A 20,119-nucleotide genomic window follows, 5' to 3' on the forward strand; every position below is an offset into this window, starting at 1 on the left:
CGCCAGGATGGCTGCCCCAGCAGAACAAAGGCGGCTTTTATAGTTTATGTTGTATTTGTAAACTGACAGCGCTGGTCAGTTAGTGGATTTACTCTCACCTGCCTCCGAGGGGAGGGGAGGCGGCAGGTAGTCCTTTCTTTCTCTAAGCTCTCAGGAAAACGGTCACCTGATCTGACCAGGAAAGACCTTGGAGGATGTGCCAAATTTTAGCCACTTTAGAGTAACTGCCAAATTGCTTGTCAACAATGGAGCCAGTGTCTGAAAGGGAGAGGGCTGGGGAGTGGCAAGCCTTTTCAGCTCATAATTCATGAGAGGCCTTGGGTTTCCTGCCTCTCTCCAGCCTCCTAATTCCAGGGTTCGAGGCCTTCTCTGGGAAAGGTGCTCGTCAGCGCCTGTTGATGATAATTTTCTGAAAAGGTGTCTGTCACCCAGGCTCCCTCCTGCAGGAGTCAGCCTGCTCCCCCGTGCCCCCCCCCCCCCCCCCCCCGCAGGGCTGTCACCCTGGGCTCCAGGTGTCAGCTCATCCATTATTCCCACTGACCTTCCAGAGGAGAGTCTGGCGCTGGGGTCCGACACCCACACAGACAGAGCTGGCCCAAACCTAATCGCCTGGGGAGAAGCACAGATAAGTCCCATCTCCAGCGGCCTCTGGCCTCCTTTATGCGCTGTCACTCTGCTTCCTGTCATCCCACTTCCTCACCCTCAAATGTCAAGGCGTTCTTCTGACCTGCAGGGGAAGCGCTGGATATTTTTTTTTTTTTTTGGGGGGGGGGCGGGCAGGACTGCCTCTCTTAAGACACATCCTGCTGCTGTTTCACATGCAGAAATCCTGCTCAAGGATGCACAGGCTGCGTCTAGGGTGTTAGAACCCCAAGGTCTTCACACGCCCAGATAGAGGACCAGGAGAGAACACAAATCATTTCCAGAGTGTGCTACCGAAGCCCCAGCCCACGCCCACAGCAAGGAGGTAGTTTCAAATACCGACTCAGAATTAACCAGAAATGACTGGGATGTGGCCCAGATGGGGCCTTTGAGATGGGCTGAGGTGGGTTTGAAGGCCCCTCCCCCCATCCCGTGTTACTGTGCCAGATGCTGCGGCTGGTTTAAAAAGTGAGGGGTGCCATCCCAATGCCATCCCCTCAATGACAGGAGACAGCAGAGAGTAGCTTGGTTCCTGACCCTCTGACTAATGTGTTCAGACTTGTGAAGCATTGCCTGTGTGCACTCTGATGCCTATTTCAAGCCCCCAACCCAAAGGCCACAGCTAGAGACTTGGTCCCTGGGGACAGTATCCAGGGGTGGAGTTTGAGGGCTGGCTGATGAGCTGAGCTGATGCCATCTTTACTTGGTTTGGATCTGAGGCTTAGCTCAAAAAGACTTCTCCCCCCCTGAGGCTGCCATCCCTACCAATGATGCACAAGTTGGTTATGCTGCGATGGTAGGCTGCTGCTAGGCATCCCTCCCGCGTGGTGAAGGTCTTGCAGTGGGCACTGCCGATGACAGTGCTGCTCTATGCAAAGGAGATAGGAGCCTTGGCCAACAAGGCAGCAGAAGAGACCTGTACTGGGGATGGGGGTGGGAAGGGACTGGCAGACCTTGCAGAAGTAAGAGGGTGAAGTCCAGGGCCTCCAGAAGCCTGGGCAGGGGTCTCCCTGTCCTTGGGCCTTCCTCCTGGAATATATGAGGAGGTGGAAAATATCCACCTGTCAGTCTTGGGAAGTTCAAACAAGGTAACGAAGTGAGCAGGCCCACCTGCCCACTGCGCGCACTGGAAAAAACACAACTTCTCCCCTCTGCAAAGAGTGTCTTCTTTGATTCTGCTGTATTTTTTGGAGTGTCTACACTTCCTCCAACTATCCCATAATACCTTTCCAGATGGCAGGAATACTGGTTCTACATGCCATGCCCCTGAAACTGCTCTAATACAGGTCTCTAGGACAGCCGAGTGGCCAAATCCAGGGGCATGTTCAGGTCTCCGAGTGGCAGAATTTGGCAGGCTACTCTCTCGTCCTTTGAATCCTCCTAGGCTTCCTGGACCCGGCACTCCTCCCCTGCTCCTCCCTTAGCTGGCTCCTACACATCCTTCAGGGCCCACTTCTCAAATGGAGTTTCATCAGAGAAAAGCCTCCTGACAGCTCTGTATCTGCTATGGCCTCAAAACATGTTCCTTCTCTCATTCTCTCACCACACCCTGTTCCTCCCCCCTCTGTATCACCTCAATTTGTAATTAGCTTCTCTTTATGTAGATTTACTGTCTGATTCCCCTTTTCAGACTCAACTCCATGGTGGAGACCATGTCTGTGTTGTTCAGATTCTAGCCAGGGCCCAGCACTGTGCTTGGCACAGAGTGGTTGCTCAATAAATATTTGTTCAAGGAGTGAATGGATGGATGAATGCCTGCTTACAAGGTCCTAGGTATCATGCTAAGCACCTACTGGCATTTAGTGAGCTAAGCTATTTTTCACCCTTTTGCCTGTCCATAGTTTAAGGTTCTGAGGCTGTAGCCTTAAGCTTCTCACTATCCTCCCAGCTCCCAGCACAAGTCTACTACGGAGGCAGCCAGCTGTAGTGGTTAGGAAGGAAGGCTCTGCGTCTACAGCCCAGCTTTTCTGCTTACTAGTACTACCAATGTAATCTTGTTTATATTAATGTCTTTTGCATCGACTAGAATGTTTAGCACAATATGACACGATAATGCTAGTTTTTGGTATTTTTGTTTTATATCTGACTTTCATTAAAATACTTTTAATATGATGTTAGCTATGTATTTAAGATAGATATTCTTTATTGTTTAAGAGTGTCCTAGTTTTCTAAGTTGGAAATATATTGAATAGATTCTTTGTATCGATTGGGATAAATATTTTTTATTAAAATGTAATCTAAGTCTATGTTAATAGGTTTTCCAATATTAAACCATCTGGGTTATCCTGGGATAAATTTTATTTGGGCATAATAAACGATTATGTAATATACTGCCTTAATTCAGTTTTCTAAGATTTCATCTAGAATTTCTCATCTCTATCAAAGTGATCTTTCTAATATGCACATGTGAGCAAGTTGCTTCAGAGTTCAGGTTTGCGCTATTTCCTAGACTTCATCTATCCTGCGTGCTCTAGAATGACCCATCTCACTTCCTTTAACTCTCTTTTACCAACTATGCTCTATGCTTAAACCATAACCAGGTACTTCTGGTTCTTTGGGTATGTCATCCTCTTTCATACTAATATGCTTTTAAAAAAGTGATTTTCTTCCACTGAAAAGCATTCCCCATTCTCAGGTCTCCTGGCAAAGTCCCTCTTATCCTTTAAGTCTCATCCAGAGGTCCGGCCTTCATACAGCTTTTCATCTTCTCTTCTCCAGCTGAGCTCCCATTCCTCTTTTGTGCTCTTTTAACTTCCCAGTTACATCCCAATTATAGGACTTATCACATTGTACCCAAATTATTTACTAACAGGACTTTCTTATCCACTAGCCCTATGGCTTCCACATTGGGATTCAAGCATGCAAGAGGGTAAGAGGATTCTTGGTAGGAAGAGACAATAAAAATGTTATAATTTCTATTTATATTGTTTATTGCCATAAGTTTCATTTATTTAAGAATGAATTATGTAAGTATTTAAGTATTATATGTGTATGTATGTATATTTACACATACACACACATAAGTAACAGATCACTGTTATATATGATAGAATATGTATATGACTAATAAATAAGTAAATTTACAGAAGCTGAGATCTGTTCAATTTTTTTAACTGATGGGGCAAATGATTAAAAAAAATGTTGAAGGCCATTGTACCAGACAACGAGTGGAGTCTTTGAAGGTAGGGTCCTGTTTTAGCCTCAAGTTATATCCTCTACTACTATCACTATAGCTGAGACAAGATATGTGCCTGATAAATATTTGAAAGGTTGAATGAAAGGGATTAGAAAAAGTAGATAGTTGTAAGTGTTTGCACTGGAGTTTCCTTAATATAAGAGTTATAAATAGTAAGTTAGTAATACAACTTAAGTGGTGATTATTAAGGTACATGTTTTACAAGAATAAAAATCTTCAAAGGGAGAGGAAATGAACCATTGTGAATTATGGACTTCTCCATATGACTAGGTATCCATTGAAGCAACTGGGGCTGGTTCCACATCAGGCAACAAGTACGCCCAGGTGTCTCTGCACATGGCTTGTGGGTTTTCTGCCATGTCCTCCCCTCTGATCTCATGATTTACTCTCCCATTGTCCCATCCCTGCTTCAACCTTGCTGATCCCGCAGGCTCAATAGTGGGGTTGCCAGATAAAGTACCAGACACCCTGTGACACTTGATTGCCAGATAAACAATGAATAAAATTTTAGTGTATGTCACCAATATTACATGGGACACACATACTAACAACTTATTGGTTATTTACCTGAAATTTAAATTTCATTGGGTTGCTTGTAATTTTATTTGCTACACCTGGCAACCCTACTCAGCCTCAGGAGTGCTCTCCCTGATAGCCAATAGTCATCACTTGTTGAGGCTAACTTTGTGCCAGGAATAGTTGCCATGTATGTTATACACAAAATATCTTATAAATCTTATATTAATGGTCACAGGTAGGAATCATCACGTCCAATTTTATCGAAGCCTGGGGCTTGTAGGGGTTGAGCAACTGCTCAGGGTCACCAAGAGGAACCAGTAAAGCAGCCATTTGAACTAAAATCTAACTTCAAAGCCTATTTCTTGTGGAAATACACATACAGGGCACTTTGGACGAGATAAAAATGTCTGAAATAGGGTTGGGCATCATGAAATGTGGTGCGTCTCCTACCTGTGGTGGCCAAGCAGAAGCCAGGAGTGGGGCTATTGTAGGGTTCTTCAGCAGTGGGCCTCAGGTTTGGATGGATGTCCTTTGAAGCCTTCCCTTTCTATGCAAGCTGAAAAATGCCTCGGATGTTGTTCAAGGAATTATACATACATGTGTGCATTTTGCAGTGGGAGTTATTTACTTGTTTGTTTATTTTGCCATTGGGAACTCTGGCTAAACAATCCAGGGACGGAATCAGTCCCATCAGGAGAAGTGCTGGTTTCATCATGAATGTAGTATTATTTCAGAGTCTGGTTTGGTAAAGAACAGAATCCTTAGCTACTATTCCAGTTATTTTTCTCAAAATCTGATCCTACTGGCGAACCTTTCTGAGTTTGAAGTAGATGCATGGCAATAACACCCTATTTTCAAATGGCAAAACAATTTTCAATGACTTCTTCTATAGCAGGTTTGTATTTAAGATTAGATACATGCATACTTAGGTTACCTTCGGGATCTTGGAGTTAAATTCTGTCTAAAATGCCAACAAGAACTCTATAAGACCTTTCCGCAATCTATAATAATAAAAGTGTAATATGCTAATTAGACCGGACAGCCGAATGACTTTCCGGATGTCATTCCAGATGTCCTTCTGGACGAAGCTGCGGCAGCAGAGGCGGTTAGGGGCCATCAGGTAGGCAGGCGAGCAGTTAGGGGCTATGAAGCAGGCAGGTGAGCAGTTAGGGGCAATGAGGCAGGCAGGCAGGATGGTTAGGGGTGATTAGGCTGGCAGGCAGGCGAGCAGTTAGGAGCTAGCAGTCCTGGATTGCAAGAGGGAGGAATCCCTGTGGGATTGGGCCTAAACTGGCAGTCAGACATCCCCCGAGGGGTCCTGGATTACAAGAGGGTGCAGGCTGGGCTGAGGGACACCCCCCCCCCTTCACGAATTTCATGCACTGGGCCTCTAGTGTCTTTATAATGATGAATTTGTTAATTGCTATTTTTTACAATGATTCATCAACACTTGTAATAAATATCTAACTCCTGAAACAGGATGCCAGATATGAAATACAGCAGTTTGTATGACTATAGGGAAAATCTCTCTAGGGGCTTATCTGCTGAATTATTGCAGAGGTTGGCACTTGGTGGGGGGGGGGGTCTCTCCCAACAGATTCTGGTGGAAAGCAGAGGTCTGAGGGATGGACATCTTAGGCTGCATTCTGGCTCTTCCACTTATCAGCATTTTGAAGTTAGACAGAACACCTGGCATCTGTAAACAAGGGATGATAACACATTCATCACTGGGCCATGTTGAGGATTGAGATAGAATGTGTGAAAGCCACTCACACAGTGGCTGACATATAGTTGGTGCATTAGTTAAGATTTGGTCAGTTGCAAGCCCTGACCGGTTTGGCTCAGTGGATAGAGCGTCGGCCTTCGGACTGAAGGGTCCCAGGTTCGATTCCCGTCAGGGGCATGTACCTTGGTTGCGGGCACATCCCCAGTGGGGGTGTGCAGGAGGCGGCTGATTGATGTTTCTCTCTCATCGATGTTTCTAATTCTCTATCCCTCTCCCTTCCTCTCTGCAAAAAATCAATAAAATATATTATAAAAAAAAAAAAAAAGATTTGGTCAGTTGCAAGCAGAAAAAAACAAACTCACACTGGCCTAAATAACAAGGGAGTTTATTGCTTCATGTCACTGAATACCCAGAGGGCAGGCTTCAGGGTTGGTTTAATCCAGTTGCCCAGTGAAGTCACAAGGTCCTTCAGGATGTTGGCCTCATCCCAGACAGCCTCCTTCCTTCTTGCAAGATGGATACTCTTGCTATGCAGGACAGCATGCACCTCATCATAGCAAAAAAGAGAGAATGTCTCTCCTTCCACCTTGGATCAAAAATCCTGGGCTTCTTCTAGTGAAGCTATTTTTGGTCATGTGCAGTCACACTCTGGACCGGTTGGCTTTGAAATGCCAAGTGCTGATTGGCTCAGGTCTTCATTGGGTGCTAATCCCTGAACTAATCACTGTGGCAAGAGGGATGTAATAAAGGATTGGCTCTGACCAACCAGGGCTCACACATTGAGCTGGTGGCAGGTAAATCCTACCCAAGCATTGTGCCTGGAAGGAGGTGGAATTCCTATTAGCAAAATAATCACAGGATTACTGCAACAGATGATCAATAATATTGTTATTGTTCTTATCAATAATAAAATTCCACATTCTGGAGATTAAGTTTCCTTAGGGCCAATATCAAGTAGTTCCCCCCTTTAAATAGTAACCATTGACTTTTGGGTTATAAGAAATATTACATTATTTTATTCAGGCCTATATCCTAGTCATAGATCCACATTCTTCAAGTGCTTCTTCAATGAGTTTTAAGTGGATTTTTAGGTCATAGCTGGCCTAGATCCAAAGCTGTCTTTTCTGTGAAGGTGGTGATAGTGCTTGTGTTATCCTTATCCATCTGAAGTAGAAAGAGCTGGAAAAAATTTATAGGCCATTAGCTGGACCTGCCATCCAACCTGCTATTGGGTCTTCTATCACATGAAGTTCCCTCTGTGGGCCAATTCCATGAAATGAACATATTACATGCATTAGATGTAAAGCATATTGGGGGCTTTTTAAGAGGATGGACATGAAGCAAACCACATGCAGACATTTCAGCTGATGGATGACCTGTGGATGGGCAGGTGCTGCCAGTTATAGCTGAGCTCTGGGAAAGGGGTAAGGAGGGCAGCTTTTAAACTTCTTGGCCTTGAAACTGCCACCTGAAGGTAATAACATTGCCAGTGGGGATAAAAAAGAAGTCCACGGGCTTTGGTTTCTTCAGATCTTGCTCAGTCTCTGTGAAGGGTAATGAGCCCTCAGATTTTTTTAACAAGCCTTTCTAGTCCTTTTTATTCAACAAGGCTTAACTCAGTATTCCCTCTGGAGATGTGTAAAAGAAAGATCTTGTGTTGCTTGGCCGACATCTTAACACCTCACAGGACAACACAGCTTTGCCTTCTCTGTTTCATTTTTCCCCCCCGTCAGGGATTTAGAAGACATGTGAGACTCACTTGTGTTTCGTAAGAGTCAAGTATTGATGAGGAAGTTAGTAGGTAGTACTTCGTTCTGGAGGGAGCAGAACATTTGTAGTCATATTAGTTTCCTACTGCTGCTGTAACCAATTACCAAAAACTTAGTGGCTTAAAACAACACAAGTTTATCATCTTATAAATTTATAATCTTATAATTCTTGAAGACAGAAGTCTTAAAATCAATGTGTTGGCAGGATTGCATTCCTTGAGGAGGCTCTAGGGGAGAACTGTTCCCTTGCCTTTTCCACTTCTAGAAGATGCCTACATTCCTTGGCTCATGGTCCCCTCCCTTCATCTTCAAGGCCCACCATGTAGCATCTTCAAGTCTCTCTGTCTCTCTCTGATCTCTTCTTCCATCATCATCTCTCCTTTTCTAAGTTTAACTTCCTGCCTCACTCTCATAGGAGTCCTTGTGATTACATTAAGCCCACCCTGATAATCCAGGATCATCTCCGAATTTTAGGATCCTTATCCTAATCACATCTTCAAAGTCCAGGTAAGGTAACATATTCATAGGTTCCAGGAATTAGAATATTGACATCTTTGGGGGCCATTATTCTGTTACTATAGTGGTCTTCTTCTCTTATCTGATCTTTACTTTTTTTCCCTTTTAAAGTTGATTTATTTTTTGTTTCAAATAGATAATATATTCATAGGGTTTCAAGTAGATAATATATTCATAGGGTTCACAAAAAGAAAACAATACTGAAGAAGATATGCAGATGACTAATAAACACATGAAAAGATGCTCAACATTATTAATCATTAGGGAAATGCAAAAACATGAGATACCCCTTTATACCCACTAGGATGGCTATAATAAAAAATATGAAAAATTACAAGTGTTGGTAAGGATGTGAAATAAATTGAAACCCTGGTACATTGCTGTGGTAATGTAAAATGGTACACAACCATGGAAAGCAACAGTATAGTGGTTCCTGAAAAAGTTAAACATAGAGCTGCCATATGATCCAGCAATGCTTAGATATATACCCAAAGAATTGAGAGCAGGGACTCAAGGAGATGTTTGATGGACATGAATATTCATAGTAGTATTATTCATAATAGCCACAAGGTCCATCAACAGATGAATAAATAAACAAAATATGGTTTATACATACAATTGAATATTATTCAGTCATAAAAAAGAATGAAGTGCTGATGCATGCCATAGTATGGATGAACCTTGAAAACATTATACTAAGTAAAAGAAGCTAGAGACACATAAAAAAACATTGTATGGTTCCATTTAAATGAAATATCCAGAACCAGTAAATCCATAGAGATAGAAGCAGATGGATGGTTACCAGGGTCTGGAGGCAAAGGGGAATGGGGAGTGACTGCTTAATGGGTTCAATGTTTTCTTTGGAGTGATGAAATGTTTTAGAACTTGATAAAAGTAGGTGGTTGCACAATATTGTAAATATACTAAATGCCACCAAGTTGTACACTTTAAAATGGTTAATTTTATGCTATGTAAAGTTTTCCTCATTTTAAAAAGTAAAGCAACAAGGTATACATTGAGAAATCTTACTCCTCCTTCTGTCCTGTCTGCCCCGTTTTCCTCCACCCATATAGATAACCACTTAAATTCATTTATTGTATATCCTATCAGTGTTTCTTTATGCAGAAATAAGCAGATGTAAGTTTTTCTGACTGTCTCTATTTCATCAAGGGTAGCATGCTGTATGTAATTATTACTGTTTTACATCTAATAATACATCTTAAGTTCTTTCTATAACTTCAATACTCTACAGTTTAGCTATAACATAATTTATTTAATATAAGCATTTAAAGCTTTAAAGTTCCCTCTAAGCACTGCTTTAGTTATATCCCACAAATTTTGATATACTATATTTTTATTTTGATATAATTCAATATATATTTTTATTTTCCCTGAGACTGTCTCTTTGTTCAAAGATTTATGTAGACGTATGCTGCTTAATTTCCAAGTACTTGAAGACTTTTCTGTTACTGATTTCTAGTCTTATTTTATTATGATCAAAGAAAACTTTGTGACTTGAATTTTTTCCATCTTGTTCCTTCTTTATCTCTTTAAAAACTTTTTATTTTGAAATAATTGTAGATTGTCATGTAGTTGTAAGAAGTAGTACAGAAAGATCCACAGAGCTGTTCTGGATTGAATTGTGTCCTTTCCAAATTCGTATGTTAAAGTCCTAACCCCCAAAACCTCAAAATGTGAGATTTGGAGATATGGTGTTTGCAGAAGTAATCAAGTTTAACTAAGGACATTAAAGTGGTTCCTAATCCAGTATTACTGGTGTCCTTATAAAACAGGGAAATTTGGATACAATAGCATATGTAGAGGGAAAATGATGTGAAGACACAGAGAGAAGATAGCCATCTATAAGCCAAAGAGAGAGACCTGGAACAGAGTCTTCCTCACAGCCCTCAGAAGGAAACAACCCTGGTGACAACTTGATTTTGGACTTCCAGCCTCCAGAATTAAGACACAATAAATGTCCATTGTTTAAGCCACCCATCTGTGATTCTTTGTTATGGCAGCCTAGCAAACTAGTAATCTTAACTCAGTTCTACCCAATGGTAACATCTTCAAATCTTACATAACAATAGTACAATTGCAACAGAAAAATTGACATTAATATAACCCATATACCTTATTCTAATTTCACTAGTTTTACTTAAATATATGTGTGCATGTGTTTGTATTTAGTTCAGTGAAAATTTTTTCTTTTTTTAAAAAATTGATTTCAGAAAGGAAGGGAGTGGGGGGGAGAGAGAGAGAGAGAGAGAGAGAGAGAGAGAGAGAGAGAGAGAGAAATGTCAATGATGAAAGAGAATCATTGATTGGCTGCCTCCTGCACACCCCCTACTGGGGATTGAGCCACAACCTAGGCATGTGCCCTTACTGGGAATCAAACACTGACCTCCTGGTTCATAGGCTGATGCTCAACTACTGAGGCACACTAGGCGGGCAAAATTTTATCATATGTAGATTCATGTGACCACCACAATAGTCAAGATACAAAACAACTCCATCACAAAGATCCTTTGTACTGCCCTTTTATAGCTACAGTCACCTTCCTCCCATCCAACTCCCTGATCCCTGGCTACTACTAATCTGTCTCCATCTCTATAATTTTATCATTTCAATATTGCTATATAAATGGAATCATATAGTATGTAACCTTTAGAGATGGCCTTGTTCACAGGGCAAAATTCCCTTGTGATCTATCCAAGTTGTTGTATGTATTATCAGTTAATTCATTTTATTTCCAGAGTAGTATTCTAAGGCATGGTTGTACCATAGTTTCCTTAGCCATTCATTGGTTGAAGAACATGTGAGTTGTTTCTAGTTTTGGGCTATTATGAATAGTACTTCCATAACCATTCATGTACAGGTTTTTTTGTGTGGACATAAGTTTTCATTTTTCTGGGATAAATGATATATCCTTTTACTTTCCATTTTCCTATACCTTTTGTCATTTTAGAAATTCATTCTATCAATCTCTTTCTTCTCTCTTTTTCTTTTTTGATGTCTGTTCTTATTTATTTGTTACTCTTAGAACTGGACTCATTTAGACTGGACTCAGACTTAGAGGTAGAAGCTTTCAGAGAGGGCAACATACATCATTTGGCAATCTGTTCCTGGTATTTTTCCTTGGCTTTCTTTATCCTCTTAGTCAAAAGTTTAGCATATTCTGAGACCTCTTCCTTATTTTTCTTAGTACTTTGTACAGAGCAATATGCCAACATTTGTGTTGCAGGACACGTGGAGTAACAAAATGCTAACTCTTGGGTGTGTTGGTCCTTCTTTGTTTAGGGGCTTTCTCACATTTTGGTGGACAACAATTTTTTTTAGAAAAATTGGGAAATGTGTGAATTCTAGCTCTTTTGAGTCTCAAGTGATGAGGCACAGTAGTATCAGTGAGACCAGGAATATCTTCCTCCCCCTTTTTTTAACAATGACCAAATTGAGAGCACTGAGACGCATCCATGATGCCATTCCAAGCAAATTTGTGCTTTCTTTCTCCATTCCTCCTTGGTCTATAAAAGGAATGTCCCTTACTCAGCAGCAGGAAGACATGGCCATGGGTTGAGACACCTGCTTCAAGGGGAAATCTTGTTTGTCATTCCCAACATAGATTAGAACCACATAACCCTTCCATTCTTCACCCAGAGCATCACAAACAACTTCTGGGGCCACACACTTCTTACTAAAGTCATGGAATTTGCATTCATTGTCCACTTCAATGAGTTTCTGGCAGCTAGTGGCTGGGAAAGAGAGGTTCAGCTTCCTCCTAAAGCAGCCGACTGCCTCTGAGGTGCCATGAAAAAGCGGTCTGCCAATGCCTTTCAATTGATTTGTTTAGACTATTTGCATTTTATAGACTTATTTATGTTTGGATTTAAACCTACCATTTTATTTTGTTTGTTCCCTCTGTTTTTTATTTCCCACCTCATGCTATCTTTGGGGTTATCTGAATCCTTTTAGTATACTATTTTATTTATTGTGTGTGTATATGTGTGTGTTTTATTATATCTCTTTGTATAATATTTTTAGTGGTTGCTCTAGGAATTACAAAACACATCCTTATCTTTTCATGATATTTTACCACTTTGAGAGGAATGTAGGGACCTTACCACCACACAGGGCCTTTACTCTCCCTGCTTCATTTGGTAGTTGTTTATGTATTACATCTACAAACATTGTGTCAGTATTATACTTTTTGTCTTCAACCATAAGGCAGAATTTAAAAAATTTGAGAGAAAGTCTATTATATTTACCTATACATTCCACCATTTCTGTTACTCTTCCTTCATTCCTGGTAGTCTAAGTTTCCATCTGATATCATTGCCATCTGTTTGAAGAATGTACTTTTATATAAAGCAGGTCTGCTGGCAACAAATTCTACTTTCTTTGTTCTGAGAAGATTTTTATTTCACCTGCATTCCTGAAGTATATTTTTGCTGGACATAGAATCCTGGGTTGACAGTTCTTTCCTTTCAGTAGTTTTAAAATGCTGTTCTGGTTCCTTCTGGCTTCAATGATTTTTGATGAGATATCTGCAATTATTTGGGTCATTGTTCTCTATAAGTAATATGTCACTTTTCTCTAGTTGCCTATAAGATTTCATTATTACTTGAGGTCTAAGTAGATCAAAGTAGTTTGATTATAATAATTCTGGCCATGGCTTCTTTTTGTTTTTCCTGTTTATGATTTGATGAGATTTTCAAATCTGTATGTTTTATGTGCTTTGACAAATTTGGGACGTTTTTAGTCATTATTTCTTCTCCTCTTCCTCCTCCTCCTCCTTCTCCTCTTCCTCTTCCTCCTCCTCCTTCTTTTCTTTTGTGCTGCACTTTTTCCTCTCCTTCTGGGACTCTGATAACTCAAATGTTAGGCCTTTGGTATTGTCCCACAAGTTCCCAAGGCTTGTTCATTTTTGCTTCAAATTTTTATTCTTTTTGTTGTTGAGATTAGAGAATTTCTTTTGTTTGTTTTGTTTTGTTTTGTTTTAATTTGTTTTCTTATTATAACATGAGCTAAATGTTTAAAATTACCTTAGTCTTCTGACTTTATTTCCCAGAGTTGTTAGAAGATCTAAATGATAATATAACTCATTATGAAAATATATTGGTAAGTAGCTGATGTGAAATGGTAATCAAGGTCCAGGTATCAAGGCATTAGAGTAACTGAAGGATAAAACCAGGGGGCAGCTGAACAGACACATCTTCACATTCACTGACTCCTTCCTCTCTCATCTCCATTCTGCCATTGAACCCCACCAGTGATTTTTAAAAATTATAGTTATTGTATTTTTCAGTTCTCAAACTTCCATTTGATTTTTCTTTATATTTTCTTTTTTTGCTGGGACTATCTTCCATTCATTTAAAGAAAGTTTGTCCTTACTTGTTGGATCATTTTTATGATAGCTGCTTTAAAGTATTTGCCAGGTGTTTCCAACATCTGTGTCATCTTAGTATGTAAGTTGAAATTTTGCTGCTTCTTCCTATGAGGATTAAATTTGTGTTGCATTTTGGACATTTTGAATATTGTGGGTCTCTGGGTCTTTTCTAAATTCTATGGAAAAAAAAAATACTTTAGTAAGCAGTTAACCCAGTCTTCAGGCTGCAAGTTTCAACCACACTTTTGTGAGTTGTGGTGTCAATGTCAATTCCACTTTCAAAGTCTTTGCAATGCTCTTCAGATCTGTCCTGCATGTGTGCCCCCTCGTGACCAGAGTAGGATGTGGGTGTTGGTCTATCTCCATTTATAGTTCCATCTCAAAGCTTTTGGTACACTCTTTAGGGTCAGATTCACCTATGTGCTGTTTAGGGTGAGTCCAAGGGTTTATAAACAACATTACCAGGTCACTTTTCCAAATACTTTCCTCTTTACAATGTCCCCAACACTTCCTGGTTCCTGGGGCCCCCTTCTCAGTCCTCTAGTCAGAAGAAAAACAAAAGAAAGAAAGTGGGATTTCTCCCATTCTCTTTGAGCATTAGGAGACCCATTTTCTGTTTCTTGAGCCAGAACCAGAGGGTTTCTCCTGGGGCCCACTTGCAGTTTCAGGCTACCTTATGTGTAGACTGCACAAAACTGAAGCAAACGATATGGTGAACTCACTGTTGGTTCAGAGGTACTTTGAACTCTGGTTTTCTTCCCAATCCATCTGCTATTATTTACTTTACAGAGTCCTCAAATTGCTGCTCCATGGATTGTGCCCAGGTTTATAGCTGCATTCAGTGGGAGAGACAGGGTGGAGTATGCTCATTCCATTTTACTTGGAGCCTAAGGCTAAGTTTTGAATCATATAGTTAATTTGATCAATATCCTATTAATGGACACTTGGGCTATTCTTTGTGCCTGAAAATTGTGGTTCTGAGAGTTCTGTTACCAGTCTTCTCTCATCTCTTCATAACAGTGGTTCTCAACTTGGCTTCTCATTATAATCACCTGAAGAGATTAAATAAATATCATAATGCCAGGCTATACCCAAGACAAATTAAACCAGCATCTCTGGGAGCAGGACCCAGGCAAGAGTACTTATTTATTTTTTATATTTCACACTCTTGCCCCACTCCCCAATTCTTCAAACCTGGTCTTCCTATAAATGCCTTATATTATTTAATACTGTCACCAAGTAAGATATGTCAGAGTTAGCTTGAGCTCAGATCCCGAATCCTTCACATTTAGGCCATTCTCCATTCTGTTAATGCTAATTCAGAAATGTCTTCATATGTGGTCCCAGCTCCATTCCACTGAATCAAGCCAGTCTTGCATCTGGTTTACTAATAGCCATGTCATCGGTTTCCCTTTCACTGGTCTCTCTCTTTTGGGCAATAGTTCTCACTGCTGCCAGGGGGTTTTGCTAAAAGAAGAATCTGATTGTATTATCCCCCTTGTAAAATCTTTGTGGGACCTCCCTGCCCACAGTGTAGAGTCTAAACCCCTGAGCAAGGCACGTGAAGCCTGCCTTACCTGGCCTGGACTTCTCCTAACTTCCCTCCCATTGCATGTGCTCCTCTGCTCCTCACATCCCGAAGTCCCACAGATGAGTCCTGAAATACTCCAGGCCCAACCATGTCTTCTCATTCTTGCTCCAACTGAAATGCTCAGCCCTACCTTGATGCCTGGCCATTACCTTCCAGCCTCTACAATCAACTAAAATATTAACCACTTGCCAGTGCTTCCAACCTGGTGTCATTGCTAATCCTCTATTTCTCCAGCTTTGACTATAAGTGTGTTAGAGTGTACTAGTGTAAAAGTGTGTAACAGTGGTCACACATTCCACTGAAATTGTCTATTTGCATGACTGTAGTCCCCACTAGTCTGGGAACACCTTGAGAGTGGGAACTTATTAATATTTGTCTTTCCGTAGAAGAACACAGTGCCTGACTCAGAGCAGACCACAATGGACATTCAAACAAATTAATATAGGGCAGGACAAAAGTAGGTTTACATTTGTGAGCACGCAAAACAGAGTTTATTCTTATATCAGTATTTATTAATTATATTATTTTCCATACAAACAACTGTAAACCTACTTTTGCCCCACCCTATGTAGCAGCTGGTGGCCAAGACAGCAGTTTTGTGAGATTAAAGAAGTGAAAAGGGTCTGGCCAGCGTGGCTCAGTGATTGAGCATTGACCTATGAACCAGGAGGTCATGGTCCAATTTCTGGTCAGGGCACATGCCTGGGTTTCAGGCTCAATCCCCAGTGTGGGGTGTGCAGGAGGCAGCCACTCAATGATTCTCTCATCATTGATGTTTCCATCTCTCTCTTCCTCTCCCTTCCTCTCTGAAATCCATAAAAATATTTTTTTTAAAAAAAGAAAAAAGACACTGCTGTGTCCTTCACCAAGGACTTCTGGGAAGATGAAGTGGCCGAAGCCATCTCCAAGACAGTGGTAACACCCATGGAGCAGGTCAAGCTGCTGCTGCAGGTGCAGCAAGCCAGAAGCAAACCACTGCAGATAAACAATACAAGTGCATTTTGGACTGCATGGTTCATATCCCCAAGGAGCAGGGAGTCATGTCCTGGTGTGGTAACCTGGCCAATGTCATCAGATATTTCCCCACCCATGCCCTCACTTTGCCTTCGAAGATAAATACAGGAAGATCTTCCTGGGTGGTGTGGACAAGAACTTTGCAGGGAATCTGGCATCAGATGGTGCCACTGGGGCCACTCCCTTGTGGTTTGTATCCTCTTGATTTTGCCCATACCTGTCTAGCAACGGATGTGGGCAAAACTGGAGGTGAAAGGAAATTCAAAGGCCTTGGTGACTGTCTAGTCGACAAATCTGATGGGATCAAGGGTCTGTGCGAAGGCTGTAACGTGTCTGTGCAGAGTATTAGCATCTACTGAGCTGCCTGTTTCAGTGTCTATGACATTGCAAGGGAATGCTTCCAGATCCCAAGAATACTGACATCTTCATCAGCTGGATGACTGCACAGTCCGTCACAGAGGTGGCTGGATTGACTTCCTAGCCATTCGACATTGTTCATGGCCACATGATGATGCAGTCGGGGAGCAAAAGAACTGCTATCATGTACACAGGCACACTGGACTGTGGAGGAAGATTGCTGGTGATGAAGGAGGCAGAGCTTTTTTCAAGGGTGCGTGGTCCAATGTTCTCAGAGGCATGGCTGGTGTTTTGTGCTTGTTTTTTATGATGAAATCAAGAAGTTCACATAAATTAGCCCTAGCTGGTTTGGCTCAGTGGATAGAGTGTAGGCCTGCAGACCAAAGGGTCCTGGGTTCGATTCTGGTCAAAGGCATGTACCTTGGTTGCAGGCTCCTCCCCAGCAACACATGTTTCTCTCACATCAATGTTTCTGTCTTTCCCTCTCCCCTCCAATCTCCCTAAAAAACAATGGAAAAATATCCTCAGGTGAGGATTAACAACTACAAAAAAATTCACATAAATTATTTCCTAGTCTTCCCTCCCCTATCCCCTGTGAACAGGCATGCTGTATTACGTAACATATCTTGAGCATTCTTGACAGACTGTTGGCTGTCTATTTATCAATGGCAACTATTTACTGGTTGAAAATGGGAAGCAAGCCCTAGCCACATTGGCTCAGTGGATAGAGCATTGATCTGTGGACTGAAGGGTCCCTGGTTTGATTCTGGTCAAGGGCACACGACTGGGTTGCAGGCTTGATTCCCAGTAGGGAGCATGGAGGAGGCAGCTGATCAATGATTCTCTTTCATCATTGATGTTCCTATCTCTCTCTCCCTCTCCCTTCATCTCTGAAATATATATATATATATATATATATATATATATATATATATACACACACACACACACACACACACACACACACACACACATATACACACACACACATATATATATATGTATATGTATATATATATATAATGTAAAATGGGAAGCAATAATATTCATCTGACCAGTTTTCTCTTAAAGCCATTTCCATGATGATGATGGGACTCAATTTTTATTTTAGTTACTCCTGATAAACAACAAATTTGAAGAAATAAAAAATATCTGAAATATATACATAAAGAGAGTAGTCATTTCTGATTTAGGGGAAGATGTTGATACAATTTTGAAAACCATGTTGGATCTTTTCTTATCTGAAGGAAAAGGAGGTGCCAGGGTAATATAGTAAGTTTGTAATATTATATTATAAATATAAGTTGCAAAACAGATATAAACTAAAATTATAAGGTGCTGAGGAAATGCCTCTGATCTAAGAGGCAGCTTCATCTTGACAACCTTGAATTCCTAGCTCACCATTTGCTAGGTGAATTTGGGTAAGTTAATTAACCTTTCTGAGTTTCAACTTTCTGTATAATGGACACACTCTTTTCTACTTCATAGGATTGTTTGAAGATAAAATGAGTTAACACATTTCTGGCATGTAGTTAGTGACCCAATAAGTAGTATTATTTTTACTTTTCTGGTGATTCAGGGAGTGAGTCTGCAGAAGTAGATGAAAAGAGATATGTGTATATTGCATTTGGTTCTTTATTGTTTCCAGCTCCTTGGAGAGAGAGCCTCTAGATTCCCAAGTCCTGAAGTCCAGGGATGGGCTGACAGGCCAGGGTTCCTCCTCTGGCTTTGGCCAGAGCTCTTGGTCCAGTTGGATGACTCCACTCGAAGAGCCACAAAAATGACCAAAAGCCAGCATGATCCTTTTATACAGGGAGGGACTTTATTTCTCATCTAAGTGTCTTTGACACCTGAAATAATAGAGCAATATTTTACATGCTATACCTAGACAAGCCCTATTTGCCAAGGACATTCTAAAATATTCTATTGAGATGTAAAAAAAAAAAAAAAAAAAAAAAAGATCTCCTGCTGATTTTAACAGTCTCTGCAAGTTTAAATTTATGTCAACAGATATAGCCAGACTTTGAGATGGCCATTTAAAGTACATTCAACTACCAAGATCACTAGTTTACCTTTTGTATACAGCAATGACGATATTATTATTGTTGTTCCTTCTGCTACTTTTTTTTTATTAATAAATCTTCATTGTTTGCTACTGTGGTAATTATGTTCTCTGATAGCTGTGAAAAATACGAAGTAGCTCAATAAAAAATCAAAGCAAAACAATAAGTGTCCCTGAAGATGATCTCATTGTATCTGTTCATAATCTCTCCTCTTACTGGGCAGGTAAAAGCCTCATCTTGCCAGTATCATGTGTAGAAAACATCTAAGTTTCACTAGGAGGAGAAGGGAGGATGGAAGGAAAGAAAGAAAATCAACATTGACTGAGACCCTACCATGTGCATTTTCTATATCGTCTCATGTAATTTGTAAGAAAATCCCACAAGAAAAGTCTATTGTTCTCCTTTTTATAGGTGAGTAAACTGAGGCTCAGATTAAATGACTTGCCCAGAGTTACTCACCCATCAAGAAGCAGAGCTGAGCCCCAGCTGGTTTGGCTCAGTGGATAGAGTATTAGCTTGTGGACTGAAGGGTCCCAGGTTCGATTCCGGTCAAGGGCACATGCCAGGGTTGCAGGCTCAATGTGCAGTAGGGGGCGTGCAGGAGGCAGCCAATCAATGATTCTCTCTCATCATTGATGTTTCTATCCCTCTTTCCCTCTCCCTTTCTCTCTGAAATCAATAAAAATATATTATTTTTTTTAAAAAAGAAGCAAAGCTGAGATTTACATCTAAATCACCGCTCTAAAACATACTTTCGGTTCAACTCTCAGGCAGCAATAGTTTTCAACTGAAGCAATGAATATTTGATCTTTACCTATTTCTCATTTACTCCTCTGCAATATCTTCACCACCCCTTTTCCCTTCTACACCCTTCTCCTCTGTGACTTTCAATTGTGTGGTAATTCCCCAACTCCCAGGAAGCAAAAATACCTACAGGAATTAATGGAGGACAGACTTGAGAATACTTCAATCCATTTGCAAACTTCACTGTAATCAACATCTAAGTGTGTGCATGTGTGTGCGCACAAGAAGGGAGAAAGGAGGGAAGGCACACATCTATATTTCAAATTAGCAAGTCAGTCATGAGTTACAACTCCATGCCAGGGACGTCTTTAGATAACCAGACACACAGATAATCAAGGCATAGATTAACTCCCTCTGCCTGGGCAGTAATTTAAAGCTCTCAGCTTATATAGCTAGTTCGTGGTGGTGAAACATTCCTTCGGCATATGGTAACCTTTAGTAGAAAACTTGCAGTGAGAAGTGTGGAATCCCTATCAGATGCACAAAGAACATGTGGTTGATATTAGAGTGTGCACTCATCCTTCAGGTCCATGGGA

At 40.9% G+C, this 20,119-nt stretch overlaps 1 pseudogene across 1 annotated transcript; it reads left to right on the forward strand.

The window, feature by feature from the left end:
• Positions 1-1,496: 1,496 nt before the first annotated feature.
• LOC308255932 (ADP/ATP translocase 2-like) lies at positions 1,497-17,048 on the forward strand (annotated as a pseudogene). The gene is made up of 2 exons: positions 1,497-1,604; positions 16,186-17,048. The product of its transcript is annotated as an ADP/ATP translocase 2-like (transcript).
• Positions 17,049-20,119: the final 3,071 nt, after the last annotated feature.

This window comes from Plecotus auritus (assembly GCF_963455305.1).
Source record: "Plecotus auritus genome assembly, chromosome: 8".
In the NCBI taxonomy this organism is placed as follows: Eukaryota; Metazoa; Chordata; class Mammalia; order Chiroptera; family Vespertilionidae; genus Plecotus; species Plecotus auritus.